The 17,863-nt window shown below is 40.2% G+C and overlaps 1 protein-coding gene across 4 annotated transcripts in view; it reads right to left on the bottom strand.

Moving 5' to 3' along the window:
* The window catches only part of gli3.S (GLI family zinc finger 3 S homeolog), a 165,332-nt gene extending 155,344 nt beyond the window's left edge, over positions 1-9,988 (bottom strand). The window contains exon 1 of one of the 4 annotated variants that reach the window (XM_018269358.2): positions 9,483-9,988. The gene's annotated coding sequence lies outside the window, so the exon portion shown is untranslated. The other 3 variants (XM_018269355.2, XM_018269356.2, XM_018269357.2) reach the window with 3 other exon arrangements.
* Between the last annotated feature and the right edge of the window lie 7,875 nt (positions 9,989-17,863).

Genomic DNA, 17,863 nt, shown 5'->3' with positions numbered 1-17,863 from the left:
TTGGTGGCGATTGTTCATAAGTTTACCAAAGTATCTGGCATTTAGAGGCCCCAAAATGATGTTAGCGCATACAAACAGTCCCGTGGGTAACTTCAGCTAATGAAAAATCAACACATTGACTGCATTTTTGTGGGGTAAAAACACAGAAATATATGTTTACCCCCCAAAACCCATATATTTTTGGAAAGTACACATTCTACAGAATCTAAAATGGGTACCCATGCCTTTCTGCTCCAAACTACTGAGTCGCAAGGCTTTCCCACAATTGTCGGTTTTGGTGAAATATCTGAAAATTGCCTCAAAGCTTCAACTTCTCAGCACCATATCACCCATGTATCGTTATGCACCAAGAAAAAGCACCCTAAATATGATTGCCAGGGTTCCTCCGAACAGTTTGGTGGCCATTGTTCATAGGTTTACCAAAGTATCTGGCATTTAGAGGCCCCAAAATGAAGTTAGCGCATACAAACAGTCCCGTGGGTAACTTCAGCTAATGAAAAGTCAACACATTGACTGCATTTTTGTGGGGTAAAACACAGAAATATATGTTTACCCCCCAAAACCCATATATTTTTGGAAAGTACACATTCTACAGAATCTAAAATGGGTACCCATGCCTTTCTGCTCCAAACTACTGAGTCGCAAGGCTTTCCCACAATTGTCGGTTTTGGTGAGATATCTGAAAATTGCCTCAAAGCTTCAACTTCCCAGCACCATATCACCCATGTGTCATTACGTACTAAGAAAAAGCACCCTAAATATGATTGCCAGGGTTCCTCTGAACATTTTGGTGGCCATTGTTCATAAGTTTACCAAAGTATCTGGCATTTAGAGGCCCCAAAATCAAGTTAGCGCATACAAACAGTCCCGTGGGTAACTTCAGCTAATGAAAGATCAACAAATTGACTGCATTTTTGTGGGGTAAAAAACAGAAATATATGTTAACCCCCCAAAACCCATATATTTTTGGAAAGTACACATTCTACTGAATCTAAAATGGGTACCCATGCCTTTCTGCTCCAAACTACTGAGTCGCAAGGCTTTCCCACAATTGTCGGTTTTGGTGAAATATCTGAAAATTTCCTCAAAGCTTCAACTTCTCAGCACCATATCACCCATGTATCGTTATGCACCAAGAAAAAGCACCCTAAATATGATTGCCAGGGTTCCTCCGAACAGTTTGGTGGCCATTTTTCATAGGTTTACCAAAGTATCTGGCATTTAGAGGCCCCAAAATGAAGTTAGCGCATACAAACAGTCCCGTGGGTAACTTCAGCTAATGAAAAATCAACACATTGACTGCATTTTTGTGGGGTAAAAACACAGAAATATATGTTTACCCCCCAAACCCATACATTTTTGGAAAGTACACATTCTACAGAATCTAAAATGGGTACCCATGCCTTATTGCTCCAAACTACTGAGTCGCAAGGCTTTCCCAAAGTTGTCGGTTTTGGTGAAATATCTGGAAATTGCCTCAAAGCTTCAACTTTCCAGCATCGTATTGTCCATGTATCATTACCAGCATAAAGCATCCTAAATATAAACATATGGGTCTACTAAACAGTTTGATACCCAATGTGCATAGATATACCAAACTATGTGGCGCACAGAGACCCCCAAATGACAATATGTATAGACATTTTCACGGCTGACGCGCTGGCTGCTGCAATATAACCACCCGGTGTGTGTATTATGCGACATTAGCCCACCTAACAGTACAGAGACCCCAGAAAACCATATATTTTCAGAAAGTACACATTCTGACGAATCCAATATGGGTAAATAAGTGTTTCTACTGCAAACTGCCAAACTGCAAAGCAATGCTGAACATAACGTTTTTTATCAAATTTCGGAAAATCGTCACAAAAGCTTGAATTTTACCCCATTATATGCCACACATTTCGTAACGTATCAGCATAAAACATCCTAAATATGAACGCCAGGGGTCTACTGAACACTTTGATGCCCAATATGCATAGATATACCAAACTATGTGGTGCACAGAGACCCCTAAATGACAATAGTGTATATAAATTTTCACGGCTGACGCTCTGGCTGCTGCAATATGAGCACCTGGAGTGTGTATTATGCGACATTAGACCCCCCTAACAGTACAGAGACCCCAGAAAACCATATATTTTCAGAAAGTACACATTCTGACGAATCCAATATGGGTAAATAAGTGTTTCTACTGCAAACTGCCAAACTGCAAAGCAATGCTGAACATAACGGTTTTTATCAAATTTCTGAAAATCGTCACAAAGCTTGAATTCTACCCCATTACATGCCACACATTTCGTAACGTATCAGCATAAAACATCCTAAATATGAACGCCAGGGGTCTACTGAACACTTTGATGCCCAGTATGCATAGATATACCAAACTATGTGGCGTACAGAGACCCCCAAATGACAATAGTGTATATACATTTTCACGGCTGACGCGCTGGCTGCTGCAATATAAGCACCTGGTGTGTGTATTATGCAACATTAGACCCCCCTAACAGTACAGAGACCCCAGAAAACCATATATTTTCAGAAAGTACACATTCTGACGAATCCAATATGGGTAAATAAGTGTTTCTACTGCAAACTGCCAAACTGCAAAGCAATGCTGAACATAACGGTTTTTATCAAATTTCTGAAAATCGTCACAAAGCTTGAATTTTACCCCATTATATGCCCCACATTTCGTAACTTATCAGCATAAAACATCCTAAATATGAACGCCAGGGGTCTACTGAACACTTTGATGCCCAATATGCATAGATATACCAAACTATGTGGCGCACAGAGACCCCCAAATGACAATAGTGTATATACATTTTCACGGCCGACGCTCTGGCTGCTGCAATATGAGCACCTGGAGTGTGTATTATGCGACATTAGACCCCCCTAACAGTACAGAGACCCCAGAAAACCATATATTTTCAGAAAGTACACATTCTGACGAATCCAATATGGGTAAATAAGTGTTTCTACTGCAAACTGCCAAACTGCAAAGCAATGCTGAACATAACGGTTTTTATCAAATTTCTGAAAATCGTCACAAAGCTTGAATTCTACCCCATTATATGCCACACATTTCGTAACGTATCAGCATAAAACATCCTAAATATGAACGCCAGGGGTCTACTGAACACTTTGATGCCCAGTATGCATAGATATAGCAAACTATGTGGCGTACAGAGACCCCCAAATGACAATAGTGTATATACATTTTCACGGCTGACGCGCTGGCTGCTGCAATATAAGCACCTGGTGTGTGTAATATGCGATATTAGACCCCCCTAACAGTACAGAGACCCCAGAAAACCATATATTTTCAGAAAGTACACATTCTGACGAATCCGATATGGGTAAATAAGTGTTTCTACTACAAACTGCCAAACTGCAAAGCAATGCTGAACATAACGGTTTTTATCAAATTTCTGAAAATCGTCACAAAGCTTGAATTCTACCCCATTATATGCCACACATTTCGTAACTTATCAGCATAAAACATCCTAAATATGAACGCCAGGGGTCTACTGAACACTTTGATGCCCAATATGCATAGATATACCAAACTATGTGGCACACAGAGACCCCCAAATGACAATAGTGTATATACATTTTCACGGCTGACGCGCTGGCTGCTTCAATTTGAGCACCTGGTGTGTGTATTATGCGACATTAGACCCCCCTAACAGTACAGAGACCCCAGAAAACCATATATTTTCAGAAAGTACACATTCTGACGAATACAATATGGGTAAATAAATGTTTCTACTGTAAACTGCCAAACTGCAAAGCAATGCTGAACATAACGGTTTTTATGAAATTTCTGAAAATCGTCACAAAGCTTGAATTTTACCCCATTATATGCCCCACATTTCGTAACGTATCAGCATAAAACATCCTAAATATGAACGCCAGGGGTCTACTGAACACTTTGATGCCCAATATGCATAGATATACCAAACTATGTGGCGCACAGAGACCCCCAAATGGATATATAGTAAATAAAATTTACAAGGCAAAACAAAATAAGGCAGTAAAGAGTGAAATGCAAAAAAATCCAATAAAACCACAAAAATCAATGTTTTTTTTCCAGACTAGTGTTATCGGCCGTCAGAATCACAGTTTGAATATTTTAGCTGGGCCAAACAGGTTATACGGCTAGAAACAAGTGAACACAACATACGCAGAGCTGAAAATGCAATAAAATGGCTAAAAATTCAATAAAATGGCTAAAAATGCACCAAAATACCCAAAATTGCAATATAATCACCGAAATAACATAAAAAAGATATTGCACAGTACGGTTAGCGAATACGCTATTCGTAATGGCAATAAAACATTTTTTTCAGCCAAAAAAAGAAACGATGCGATAAGAAAAAAAAAAAAAAAAGCCACAATGCCATGTATGTGCGTGTGCGTGTGTACAAATGGTAAATTACATGTTATGTGCGCGTGTGTGCGTGTGCACATGTGTGTAAGTGCAGTGAGTGTAAGTGACCCCCCCAATCCCCAAAAATGTATGTGTAAGTGTGTGTAAGTGTGAATCTAAGTGTGTATTACTGTAATAAGTGTGTGTTGGTGTGTTTGTGTGTGTAATTGTTGCACTAACCTGAAAAAATCGCTGGAGACTGTTGCAGGCGATCTGGAAGGGCCTCAGGAAGAGATCTGCGACGTCCTCTGTGTGCCTGTGCTGTGGGGGCGGAGATATCCAGCGCGGTGTAGGCTGCAGCAGCAGGACACGTAAGTTACACGTGCCTGCTGCTGTTTTTGGGCCCCTGGGCGATCGCGCCCCAGGGGCCACTCGATCCCCTGCTCTGCTCGTTGCCTAGGGGCAGGGGATCGATGCGGAACGGAGCGAGCGGCTCTAACAGCCGCTCCTCCGCTCCAGAACCCGGAAGTGCTGCAGAACGTAGAATCTACGTTCTGTGGCATTTCAAGTTACTTTTCCACAGAACGTAGATTCTACGTTCTGTGGCACTTAAAGGGTTAACCCATTCAGTGTCCCTCAAAATCAATGTTTAGGAGCTATAAGATTACACACTTTACAGCACATAAACATTCAACAAACCAAAGGATTTTTCATACATAGGCCTTAGGCATCGATTTACAAGCATGGTGAAAAAATGCAATAACTTTAAGGATAATCTACCACAGTCTAAATGTATTAACATTCCAAGATGAAGGTAGACAAGTTTATTTTTTCACAATAATTCACTTTCTGTCCAACTTCATGCTTTCTTGCACGCTACCTGCCTATAGATGAGCTTACAAAATGTATATTTCAATCCTATCCTCGTTATTATTTTATGTACTCAGAGTTACAGGATGGTATCCATGACCTATTGGTAGAATTACTAAGAATTCTGTAGAATGCTGCCATACAGTAACTAAATGATGATGTAAAAGAGGAACAACATGCAGATGTTATAGCAAAAGAACTTCAGATTAATGTCTTTGCCTGACATTAATCTGTTCACTTAGTGGCATTTATTAAATAAAACAAATTTCTACTTTAGCAACAGCACATTCTCCTCAACTTTTTGAGATGCACTAATGAATTTAACAGAACTACTAGAATAAATGCCACTTCATTGTAACCACGAAATGTATATCTCAACAGAGCAGCGATCAAATCTAGTATATCAACTTTAATGTGTGATTGATGGTAAGGGATACATGTGAGGCATATTTATCAAGGATCGAATTTCGAATTTTTGTGAGTATTTTAAACGATCTTAAATTTGAATTAATTCGAAATCCGACTTGGAGAGATTTATTAAAAATTTAATTTATTAAAGTCGGACTAATTTAAACGACCCGAAAATCTGAATCAAATTGGATTCAAATTTGATCAAACTCGATTAGAATTTTTTCTCCAACAAAAAACTAGAATGTGAGGAAGGATACAAATAACTCCAAATTGACCCCTGGACCTCTCCCATCGACTTAAACAGTAATTCGGCAGTTTTTAGGTGGCGAATAGTAAAATTTTAATAAAATTGAGTTTGGATAATTCCCTAGTTGAATTTGACAGGTTTAACCATAAAAACTTCAAATATTCAAATTTTAAATTTTTACTTAGACCCTTAATAAAACTGCCCCTTAAAATGGTAGTTATTTTAAATATTTTAAAAGTTTAAACATATTAAGCTGTAGAATTTCACTGAGTACTGCTTATCCACATGCCCTTGACCAGTTCATTTTTGGTATGTTATTAGGTAATTTGAACACATGGTGAAAATGTAATATATATATTATTAATATTATTCTGTGTTTAATATATTAATTAGATAATAATATTCTGCTGTATGAGAGTTCTGGTTATCTGCAAACAGAACTTCCATATAGGGTCTACTGGGATTTTTTTTCTTTGTCCTAAAAATCTTTACAGCATTACTTTTGCAACCAAAAGGCAACTGTTAATTTTTACTAAAGCACCTAACTGAAATAATTACAAAATCCATCAGAGTGGCACCCTTCAAAATTATAGAGCAATTACATAAAAACTTGAAATTAATACTTTGGAGCAAGTTGAAATTATTAATCTTAAATAAGCAAACAAAAAACAATGAATCCTGAAAGATGAATGAATTCCATGTTTTCAATTACAAAGACGGACCATGCAAAAAAAAAAAAGTGAAGAGAATGAAAGAAAATAGAAGACTGGCGCCCTCTTTAAATTCTGTTCTTATTAACTCTTTCTGCTTGGCTCCAGCAGGAACCATGGTTTTCCCCTGTTAAACTTCGGAAAAAGACTGATTCCCCAAACTTTTTTAGTAATAACAGAAAAAAAGTTTTATTCTGATTTCTTACCACTTCCAACACCAGCAACCAGTTTTATATCTTCCATGGTATACCACAGACATATTAAAAGCAAATGGTTTCAACCCAAGACCATGATATAGCACAACTAACATCTTACAAAAAAGGTCTAGTTTAATATCCCCTACAAATAGAATACACAATACAAACAGAAACTGTCAACAGTATATTGTTTATGGACTGACTTAGAACACAAAAATACAAATGATTAATAGTTTGTCTAAAATATATGGATGGATAAAAAAATACAGTTATAAGATTTAAACTCTACTCTACTACCGAAAGTTTGGGCCAACAATGCTTTTCTAAATGATTAAAAAGTTGCAGGATATTTTGCCTCAGGATGTGTAAAGTTTTACTAGATACACTGAACCTGATTTGTTCTGCACTTGAGTTTGCAAAGAGCGTATGGGCAAACAAAATAAAATACACACACTACCAAAACCCCAGCATCTGCTTCACTCCCTTTCTGTTTCTCACAAAGTTTATTTATTTAAAAAGTGTAGATCAGTTAATCCAGTCTGGCTTGTGGTGTTTGGTGTATTTACTTTACTTCTTTTTCTTCCCTGTCTCTTTCCAGCTGGAGAAAGTGAAAGTTTGATTCATCGGGCCTAGAGTCCTTGTTTGCCCCATAGAACGTGCCTGTCTATAGACAGGGTCATGTTATAAAGAAAGGACCTGGGGGCAGGTTACAAAACAACAGATTGCTACAACCCCCACATGCAAAAAAATATATACATATAAATAAATGTGACTACATGCAAAAAGTCAACTTGGACCATTTCCAGGCCCCAAAATAATTCTGCAGTTAAGATTCAGTTTTGTATCTATTTCAAAGTCATTGGTGATTACTTGACATTTTAAACATAATTTAACTGCTTCATTGCAGCAAACCGTTTAACACAGACATTGAAAGTTTAATTCCATAGCCTCAGAATATGCTTCAGTATACTGCTTTCTTTACATTTTACAAATAGAATTAGATTAAAATTAATCTGAATATTTGTCAGTATAGAAAGCAAATTAAAACAAATAATAAACTGGGTGCTTCCTTATATTTAATATTAGTAACCCAACATACTTGCTACTGGGGAAAAAAACTGCTGAAACAGTAAAGCGAAGGAGAAGCCGCAGCTAGGATCAGTGGTTCCCTCCCATCTCAGTCCAGATGTGAAAGGACTATGTTTGAAAAGATCCAAAGTTTCCAGCCAACCCGAGGTTGGCGTGTCCCTTAAAATAAGTCATAAACAGATAGAATGTACACATCACAAATGATATGTGTATGTTGATTCTGGGATTAGCCCAAAAGTACTGTCATCAGTACACTGTTCCCTGGCAAGGATAGCAAACATCTAAACGTGACATATGCACAGAAAATAAACAGCTGGGCATCACTAGATGCATTTACATACAAATGTTAAAATATAGGGGCAGATGTATGAAGGGTCGAATATCGAGGGTTAATTAACCCTCGATATTCGACTAGGAACTAAAATCCTTCGACTTCGAATATCGAAGTTGAAGGATTTAGCGCAAATCCTACGATCGCACGATCGAAGGATTATTCCTTCGATCGAACGATTAAATCCTTCGAATCGAACGATTCGAAGGATTTTAATCATACGATCGAAGGAATATCCTTCGATCAAAAAAACTTAGGCAAGCCTATGGGGACCTTCCCCATAGGCTAACATTGACTTCGGTAGCTTTTAGCTGCCGAAGTAGGGGGTCGAAGTTTTTTTTAAAGAGGCAGTACTTCGACTATCGAATGGTCGAATAGTCGAACGATTTTTAGTTCGAATCGTTCGATTCGTAGTCGAATGTCGAAGTAGCCCATTCGATGGTCGAAGTAGCCCAAAAAACACTTCGAAATTCGAAGTTTTTTTAATTCAAATCCTTCACTCGAGCTTCATGAATCGGCCCCCTAAAGTAGATAAAGGATGTTTCTTGTCTAATCTGTAACTTTTCTGCATACATATTCCACTTAGCTTCCTGCTTAAACCGAATATTCATATTGAAATAGTGATTACATGAAGGTGTGTGGGATGTCCTGAGTGCAACCCTCCAGCTAAATCGCTGCCAAGGTTGCAGGAGGGCCATGGGCTGCCCATCAGTCCCTGAGGGTATGTTTGCAGCTAGAAGTGAATACATAAACTGGGCCCCGCAGCAGTTTCTCTTGTAGCGATAAAGTTTTCTGTGTAACAACATGCGGAAAGTCCTGTAGCCATTGGAAAACAAAGAGTAAGAGCATGGTGGGGACATCCCTGTGCAAAGCACATACCTTCCAGGCGAGCTTCCCAAAACTACAAGCGTGATCCCCTCCTCCGTGCTCCAGGGCAAGTCTCCCTGGCATGGGCTGTCACCCTCCCGGTGCCAGGCGGAAAGCTCTGTGTGCCCCCCCCCCCAGCCGAGCTAACTCCCTCAACAGCAGCACTCTTTGCTCTTTCCCTTTTTTCTGCATCAGTTTCAGGGATCTTGTAATCTGATCCTGCCCCTGCCTCACTCGGAGCAGCACCACACTGACATCTCATTGCCTTTCGCTTCAATTTGCCCCAAAGCCACGACTCGCACAGCACACAACAGCGCCTGGCACATGCAAGAGAAAAGGCATGTACCATACACATGCAAGAAACGGGGGAGATTCTGGTACTTACCACTGGACTTTCAAAGTTTCTCCGCAGAGCTCCCTTACTTGCTCACATGCATTTTTTTCTTTTCCCTCCTCCCTTGTCTTTCCCTCATCCCCCTCCTTCTTCCTCCTCCTCCTCCCTTCTTAATCCAAGTTTTACAGATGTTGCTTCTCTCTCGCACACATCTCGCACAGTTCTGGGGGACTAGTGCAAATTCGCGCTTGAGCTCAAAGAAAAAATGTAGTGATAAGAGGCGGGTGTCAGTGTACTTACGCACAAAAATTACTCCAGTTCGATAGTTTCGTGCGTACACAATTACAAGCACATGGGACATACGCATCCTAAATGTAATCCCCCTCAGAGCAGCTAGCAAAAAAGAGATGCGGGAGGGAGAGGTGTAAATTGGACGGGAGTGAAGAAAGTAGGAGGTGCAATTATGAGGGGGAGTGGACGAGAATGTCCCCTGTGGCTGGCTCTGTGCTGCGTGTCTGTGAATGGACCTGTGTGCGCTGAGGAGAATGCACAGTTTGGGGTTAAGGTTGTGCAAGAGAAAAAGAACACGTGTGGCGCCACCCCCTCACCTCCCGGGCATTCCAGCTCCCACTAAGCCACTGTTCAGGCACTCCCATTCAGGCCGTGTGGGGACGGATGCAGGTGGAAAAAAATGGAATGGAGGGAAATTCAAGAGGAGACGAGGACAGCTAGCAGGAAACGTGCACTAGGGCTTGTATAACAAAGAAAGAAAGAGCACTAATCGTTTCTTTTATTAATGGAACTTTTGCACATGCAGAGGCCAGGGAGGGTGGTGGTAACTCCACAAAAATTCCACAAAACTACTGTTACCTGGGGCCCTTAAAGTTGCCATACATGGGCCAGTAAAACCTGCGTCTTGGTCCTTCTGGAATGAGACAACAGCTTATTACCCCATTATATGGCATCTGCCAAAACAGTGCATTGATGCAGTCCTCTCCAAAATCTTGATTGGCTGCCATTAAGTTCTGATGTGTGGTGCATGGGTCAAACTACCAGATCAGCCCAATACTGCCCAGATCAAGGTGGTACTTCGTTGATTATTCTGTGTTACAACATGTTTTCTTTTCAAGTGACTTCACTATCATAAACTCCATTCCGTCGTTTTAATCTAAAATCTGCCAAACCAGTTCCATTTCCTCAACTCATCATTTCTTAGTTGGGGTACCATAAGTCCAGTGTCAGAATGGCCTGGTGGGATACCACGTTATAACCTTTTGAGTCAGGCACTGGTTGGCCATCACTTTTTATGATTCCATGGCCATGGATTTATATTTACCTTTCCTTGCAGGGTCCATGCTGCATTGCTTTTTTATTTATTGTATACAATCTGCAGTGATTTGAAAATTTGTAAAATAGAACTTTTAACCCAACCATGAGGATGTCTGCAGCCTACTGTCAAGTTAGTCATTGCATTAGGTCTATTTAAAGTGAAGCTCGCTGAAATGGACACCTCCAAGAACAATGGCAGTATAAAAATTGTGCACTGGTGTCATGGGAGTTTGTTCACTTGTTTTTTAGAGAGGGAGGTTGGGGTAACGGAAGAGAGACAGAAGATGGGAACTGCAAAAGACAAAAAATTAGAAAAGTAAACAGTGGAAAGTAAAATAGAAAAATACAAGGAGTATAAGCAGAGAAATATGTTTAAAGTCAATTCGAAAAACACAAATGGGTAATAGAAGGTGAGAACAGAGTAAAATGGAAAAATAGGGAAAAATAAAGGTGAAATATATAGTCAAGGGACTCAGTGTTATAACCCTTGGCAAGGTTTGTTGTTCTTTCTTTAGCCATTGGTACAAACAGTCCTCACATACATAAAGGATACAGGTGATTTTCATATTAAATTGAAACAAAGTTTGCCACTTCCACCTAACACTAAACTTGCCACAATGGATGTCTCATCCTTATATACTGTCATACCCATACCTGAGGGGGTGGAGTCTGTGCCGGAGAAGTTGATACAATGCCCAGAGACAACTAGACCACCCATAGAATTCCTAATATGTGACTCACAATGAACTATTTAAATTTTGAACTATCCTATTTCTTACTACTGAGTGGTAACAGTATGGGTATGCAATCTAGCACTAGTGATGCAGCACCCCCTACACCCACCTCAGGGCAGCAAGGACTCCCAAATCGCCCCTGGATGCATTGATTCAGTTCAGGATTAGACCAACCCCAACACTTTTTCAGCAATATTGGAATCAAATCAGGTTCACACCTTGCCGCATGGCAGAAACACAATTTCTCTCTATATAGCAGGGCAGGGGAAAAAAAGCCATCAAATCTTGTTTGGAGTTTGCTAAAATGAATATAGGAGACAAGAAACTTGTGATGAGCAAAGTTTTTCACATTGACACAGACACAGATATACTGCAATAGGTGAAAAAAATGATTCTCGTACGATAAAAACAAATTCTGCAAATGGTTGCTGTTTTGCAAATTGTCAGCGAAGCAAAATGAGTTAGATAACCTTATTAAAGAAAACAAAATGAAAAATAGTTCTCTGGTGTGACAAGATCAAAATTAATCTTTCTGGGCTAAAAAGCAAATAGCAAAATATTATGTTTTGTTGAAACCCTTAGAAAACCAAACCTATGGTAAAGCATGGTGATGGTAGCATCATGTGAGGATTTTCTTCATCATCAGGGACTGGAAAAATGGTAAATACTTGACAATTGCTATTTGCCAGTGGCCCCGATTCAATCAGGCAGAGCTTGAGCAATATTAGCAAGCAGAATGGGCAAACAATGGAGGCTCAAGATGTGTCAAAATTGTGGCTGTAATTGCAGCCTGACAGGATTGTGCTGATGTAATGTGTGCAGATAATGACATCAAGTTGCCCTCACAGGTGTAAAGATGTTGAATTCATCATGCTCATTCCAAGATTGGAGCACTTTCTCCGTGTAAGTAACCTTAGGTCACCTGGCTGAAAACATTGAGAACAACAAGATGATGCTGCATTTTTCCTTACCTCAGGCACAGCACTTGCAGTACCTCCCTCCCTGTGTTTCCAGCATCCCACTTTCTGGGAAAAGAGAACTTTGAAATTACTTGCTATCACAAGCCTTCCTTGAACTATCTATTTCCTAAAGGTTTCAAAGATTCATATAACACTAAAGTGACAATCCCCTTGGTTATTGACATGGATCTTCTGGGGGTAAAATGTTGATAATACCAAGCATGTAAACATAATGTTTCTTGATCACCCCAACCCAATATGTTGTAATTATTTCCATGGCAAGCAGAACTGTTTAAGTTCACAAACAGAAAAGGTTGAATGCATGAACTCGTGTAGAGACAAAAGAAGAACAGGTAGAGCAACCCTTTTCCCAGAAACTGTTTGGTATGTAACATTTTGCGTCATTACCTTCATAGTGGCAGCTGCAGTTCACAAATCTACCACATAGTGTCGCTCTCAAGTTGCCATTTTCCATGTTAAATGGATATTGTACTTAATCAATTATTCCCATTTAAGGAAATACCATTATATTTTTTTACATTTCCTTTAACTATTTCACTGTTTTATATAGCTTTTATGCAACCTTTAAGCTTATTGTACATGTGTTTTCTCTACTGGCGTAACCCGATCCACTGCCTTCTACTCCTTGTATGTGTGTGCATTGACAGGCATGGGACCGCCCTGTTAATACACACAGGGCACATTTCAGTATGTATCCAATTGCCAATTGCTTTAGTAAGTAGATTTCCTACAAAGCAAATCTTACAATAATGGTTATGTTTTACTAGACCTGTGGGTGAGGCTAGTGACAAACATGGCAGGCAGAAAAAAGGCCAATTCACAGGGCACCAACCTGTCAGCGCAGCATTACCCTGTACCAGTATTATTATTATTATTATTAACATGTATTTATATAGCGCCAACATATTGCGTAGCACTGTAAAGTAAATGTGATTATACAACTAAATCACATGAATTGTATACATATGGAGTTACATACATCACAATCAATACAGGTACAAAAAGGTGAGGAAGGCCCTATGCATAGGCATACACTCTAAAGGGAAGGGAGTAATACACAAGGTGTGGGAGTGGGCAAGATCGAATTAAGTGGGTGAGAAATGTGGTACTGTATGTGGTGTTGCGTTTGGTAGTTAAGCAGAGTGAGGGTAGGCTTCTCGAAAGAAGTGCGTTTTAAGAGATTTCTTAAAAGCAGAAAGGTTGGGAGAAAGTCGAACAGACCGTGGGAGAGAGTTCCAGAGGAGGGGTGCAGCCCTTGCAAAGTCTTGAATGCGAGCATGTGAGGAGGTAATGAGAGAAGAGTTGAGTAGAGGAGCGTAGTAAGCGGTTGGGTGAGTATATAGAGATGAGTTCAGAGATGTAGGGTGGGGAAGAGTTATGAAGTGCTTTGAATGTCAGGGTCATTAATTTGAATTTGATTCTGAAAGGTAACTGAAGCCAGTGCAGGGATTGACAGAATGGCGAGGCAGAGGAGGAGCGGTTGCTGAGGTGTATGAGCCTCGCAGCAGTGTTCATTATGGACTGGAGAGGTGACAGTCTCTGGAGGGGAAGGCCAATTAAAAGAGAGTTACAGTAGTCTAGACGTGATATGATGAGAGATTGAATAAGAATTTTGGCGGTGATAAATGATCGTATTTTGGATATGTTTAAGGTGGAAGTGATTTAATAAGTGACTGGATATGAGGAGTGAATGACAGAGCAGAATCTAGGATATCCCCAAGGCACCGGGCCTGGGGAGAGGGGGTGATAGTGGAATTGTTAACTATGATGGATACTTCCGGGATGTTACTGGTGTTAGTTGGAGGAAAGAGAACCATTTCAGTTTTAGAGAGGTTTAATTTAAGGTAGTATTGCGACATCCAGGTCGAGATAGCGGACTGTCAGGAGGAGACTCGAGTTAGGAGTTCTGGGTTGAGATCAGGAGATGAGAGATAGATCTGAGTATCGTCAGCATAGAGGTGGTAGTGGAAACCATACGAGTTGATTAATTTGCCGAAGGAGGAAGTATAGAGGGAGAATAGTAATGGTCCCAGGCTTTGAGGAACTCCAACAGAAAGGTAGGGGAGAAGATGATACTCCATTGTAGGAGACACTGAAGGAACGATTGGTGATGTAAGAAGAGAACCAGGACAGGGCTGTGTCACGAAGGCCAAGCGAATGGAGGGACTGGAGGAGGAGAGGGTGGTCTACAGTGTCAAATGCGGCTGAGAGATCAAGCAGTATTAGTAGTGAGAAATGATTGTTGGCTTTAGCGGTTAAAAGGTCATTAGTAAGTCGAGTCATGGCAGTTTCCGTGGAGTGTTGTGGCTTAAAACCAGATTGTAGGGGGTCCAGCAGGTTATTGTCAGAGAGGAATGAGGTTAGTCGGTTGTAGACTAGGCCCTCAAGTAGTTTAGAGATGAAAGGTAGCAGAGAGATAGGTCGGAAGTTGTCAAGATTGGAGGAATCAAGAGAGGGTTTTTTCAGAATGGGGGTGACAAGAGCATGTTTTAGTTGAGAAGGAAACAGTCCAGTTGAGAGCGAAAGATTAAATAGGTGAGTTAAGGCTTTGATTAGACAAGGATTAATATTGCGGAGAAGTTTTGAGGGAATTGGATCAAGCGGGCAGGTGGTAAGGTGAGAAGAGGCCAAAAGCTTTGAGACTTCCTCATCAGTGACAGGGGTGAAGGAGCACAGGAGAGACTGGGGAGTCTGGAGGGAGGGTGGTGGAAGTCTAGGGGGGTTGAGTAGTGTAATGTCCCAGTATACATTTTTGCACCAAAATATGCTTTGTGTGATTTGACAGGCGGAATCTGTGCACACAGAATACAGAGTGAAAAACAGCTATTTCTATGGAAGTGAAGAAAATGCCAAAAGGAACATTCGCTTATTGGTTAGGAAAAATCTGACATCTGTGCCTGCACCTACAAGTTAGAAAACAAAATCAAACATCTGATTGGTTGCTATGGGCAACATTCCCTGTGATGTTTGTCTCCAATGTTAATGAATATGCCCCTCTGTATAACTCTATATATACCTTTATAGTAGGCTGTCACATTTATCTTAACACTAGGCTAAAGGTCCCTATAGATGCAAAGATCTTTCATTGGTGAATGATCGATTTCAGTGCAATCCATCAAATTATCGTGAAGTTAGTGGGAATCGAACGATCATGCATCTTACGATTTTTCATCCATCTGTCAGAAAATTGATCGGCCAGGTTGAAAATTTTTTTGTAATTGCAGAAAAAACAAAAAAAAAAAGTAACTTCTGCAAAACGTGATCTTGAGAAAATAACATATCAACTACTAGCCAGTGGGTAACTAGAATGGATCAAACCCCACTGCTCATAAACCAGTTCCGTTTTAGCCTAAAATCCCCATTGCAGAGGATCATTTTACATCTCGCACTGAAGCTGGAGCCCCAGAGGTGATAATGTTAGGCAGCCTGTGGGTGAGGTTGATGGGGGGGGGGCATTACAAGGCACACCTAGCATTTACTTTACAAGCATATTTACACTATATGTGGGGACATCTTTAATAAACTTTGTGTCTGTTATTAGTGATTTTTATGGTTTCTGCCAGTCATGCATGTTCAGGTTACAATCCACCCTGTGTTTGCAGTGACAGATTGAAGCCACTGTAGTCACTGGCAACAGGCACGGGGAGTTTGAGGCAGTAGGCAGTATCTCTGCTGGTTTGGTCTAAAACAGATCACTAATATATGTTAGGGACCCGAAGGGTTCATTTCTCATGGCTGAGAGTGGGGTTTCCTAGAGTTTCCAGGGGCAGAGCTCTTGGATTGGTGCAGCATGGCTGATCCCAAAGGAAGCCACAAGGTGTCGCTGTGCACCAATATAAAGGGAGAATGCCATGTGCTCACACATCGATCTTGATTTGGATGCAGGATGAAGTGATCATCGGCTGGGGTGCTGCAGTGGCAGACCTCAGGCTATGGAGACACCCCATATGGCTGCTAGGCCCTATGTGGGCTCAGGGATAACTGGACCCTAATGTTCTGGAAGATTGATGCCAGACATTGGACTTTAAAGGCTCGTGCTATAGACAGTACTGGGAGCTACAGTTCAGCAAATGGATCAAGCAAGTTATGTGCTCGACTGGGAGAGTCTGGAGCCTATAAAGAATCTTCATCTGGATCCCATTAGGTGGAGGCACTGCCAGAGAAACATTCCCAGTACCCTTTCACCTTGCAAAGGGGACTCAAGACTCTAGTTGGTAAGCAGGTACGACCTTGGCACCAGGGGGGTTGGCTAAGTGGGCTAACATATATATTTACATCATATACGTTTGTATCTGACTTTACAGAACTCAAAAATGTAATGTAAACTTTTATATCTTAGATGAGATTTATGAAAACGCAACATGACTACACTATTCTACTTTCCAGATCTTGTGAGAGTTGATACAATTGTGATCACTTGTTTCAACTGCACTTGCAGATGCTGTCCTGTTTATTTGTTTTTTGCATCACATATTCACCCTGGTCAAATGATCATACATAGTAACAGAAATATTCATACTAGTGTGTAAAATAGGAGCCTCAATTCTGAATTTAGAAATCCACCAGTAGGTGCCAATAGTGCCAGCTAATTATTTCTTTATACTAAAATAGGGTCAGATTTTAATTTGAATGCTTAGTTCAAAGACATTCTTTTGTACTGTGAGATATTTTGGAGATTTTTTTCTGCGGGGAAAATATTCACTTCACACCCCAATTATCAATGCATCAGTATATATTCTAGTGAGGAAACAAATATATCAGTATTTTAACAGTATTGTCATTTACAAGATGAGGTCCAGGAAGGCAGTCAGTGTGTGCCGATAGCTGCAGAGATAAAACAATTGACTAATCATGACAACTCCCTGCCCCTTAAAGATGGATACTCACACACTCTTGTTTCGATAGATGCTATAAAAAAATGTTGAGTTCCAATGATTGTGCAACACTGTTTATAAAGCCAGTTATATAGGTAAGGGATATTTTTTTAAGCAAATACAGGTATAGGATCTATTATCTTAAATACTTCGAACCTGCAATCTTTCTGAGAAAAGGGAAATTGTAATTAGAATTAGCTGCTTAAAGAGGATTGCATGGGAGATGGCCTTCTGTAAGGAAATTCTTGAGTTAATACTTGAAACGCATGATATGTGAAATGTAGCTTCTTTTACCAATAACATGTCCTTGTGATAATTGTAGCTTCTTTAACAATAACAAGTCTTTGTGATAATTTGAAACAGTGCATTTGTACGCAGCTAACTGTCCCCTGAATAAATGACGTGAACGTGGGGCCAGATCAGCTGCAGAAAGATTGTAACATTTTACAGTATCTATAAAAAGCCAGCTACTTTCTGTATTAGCTGGTCAACCTGCAGCTTACTTCTGTATTGCT

Source organism: Xenopus laevis, chromosome 6S (genome assembly GCF_017654675.1).
Source record: "Xenopus laevis strain J_2021 chromosome 6S, Xenopus_laevis_v10.1, whole genome shotgun sequence".
Lineage (NCBI taxonomy): Eukaryota > Metazoa > Chordata > Amphibia > Anura > Pipidae > Xenopus > Xenopus laevis.
Note: the sequence above shows the minus strand (reverse complement) of the source record. Positions and strands in the feature narration are given on the sequence as shown.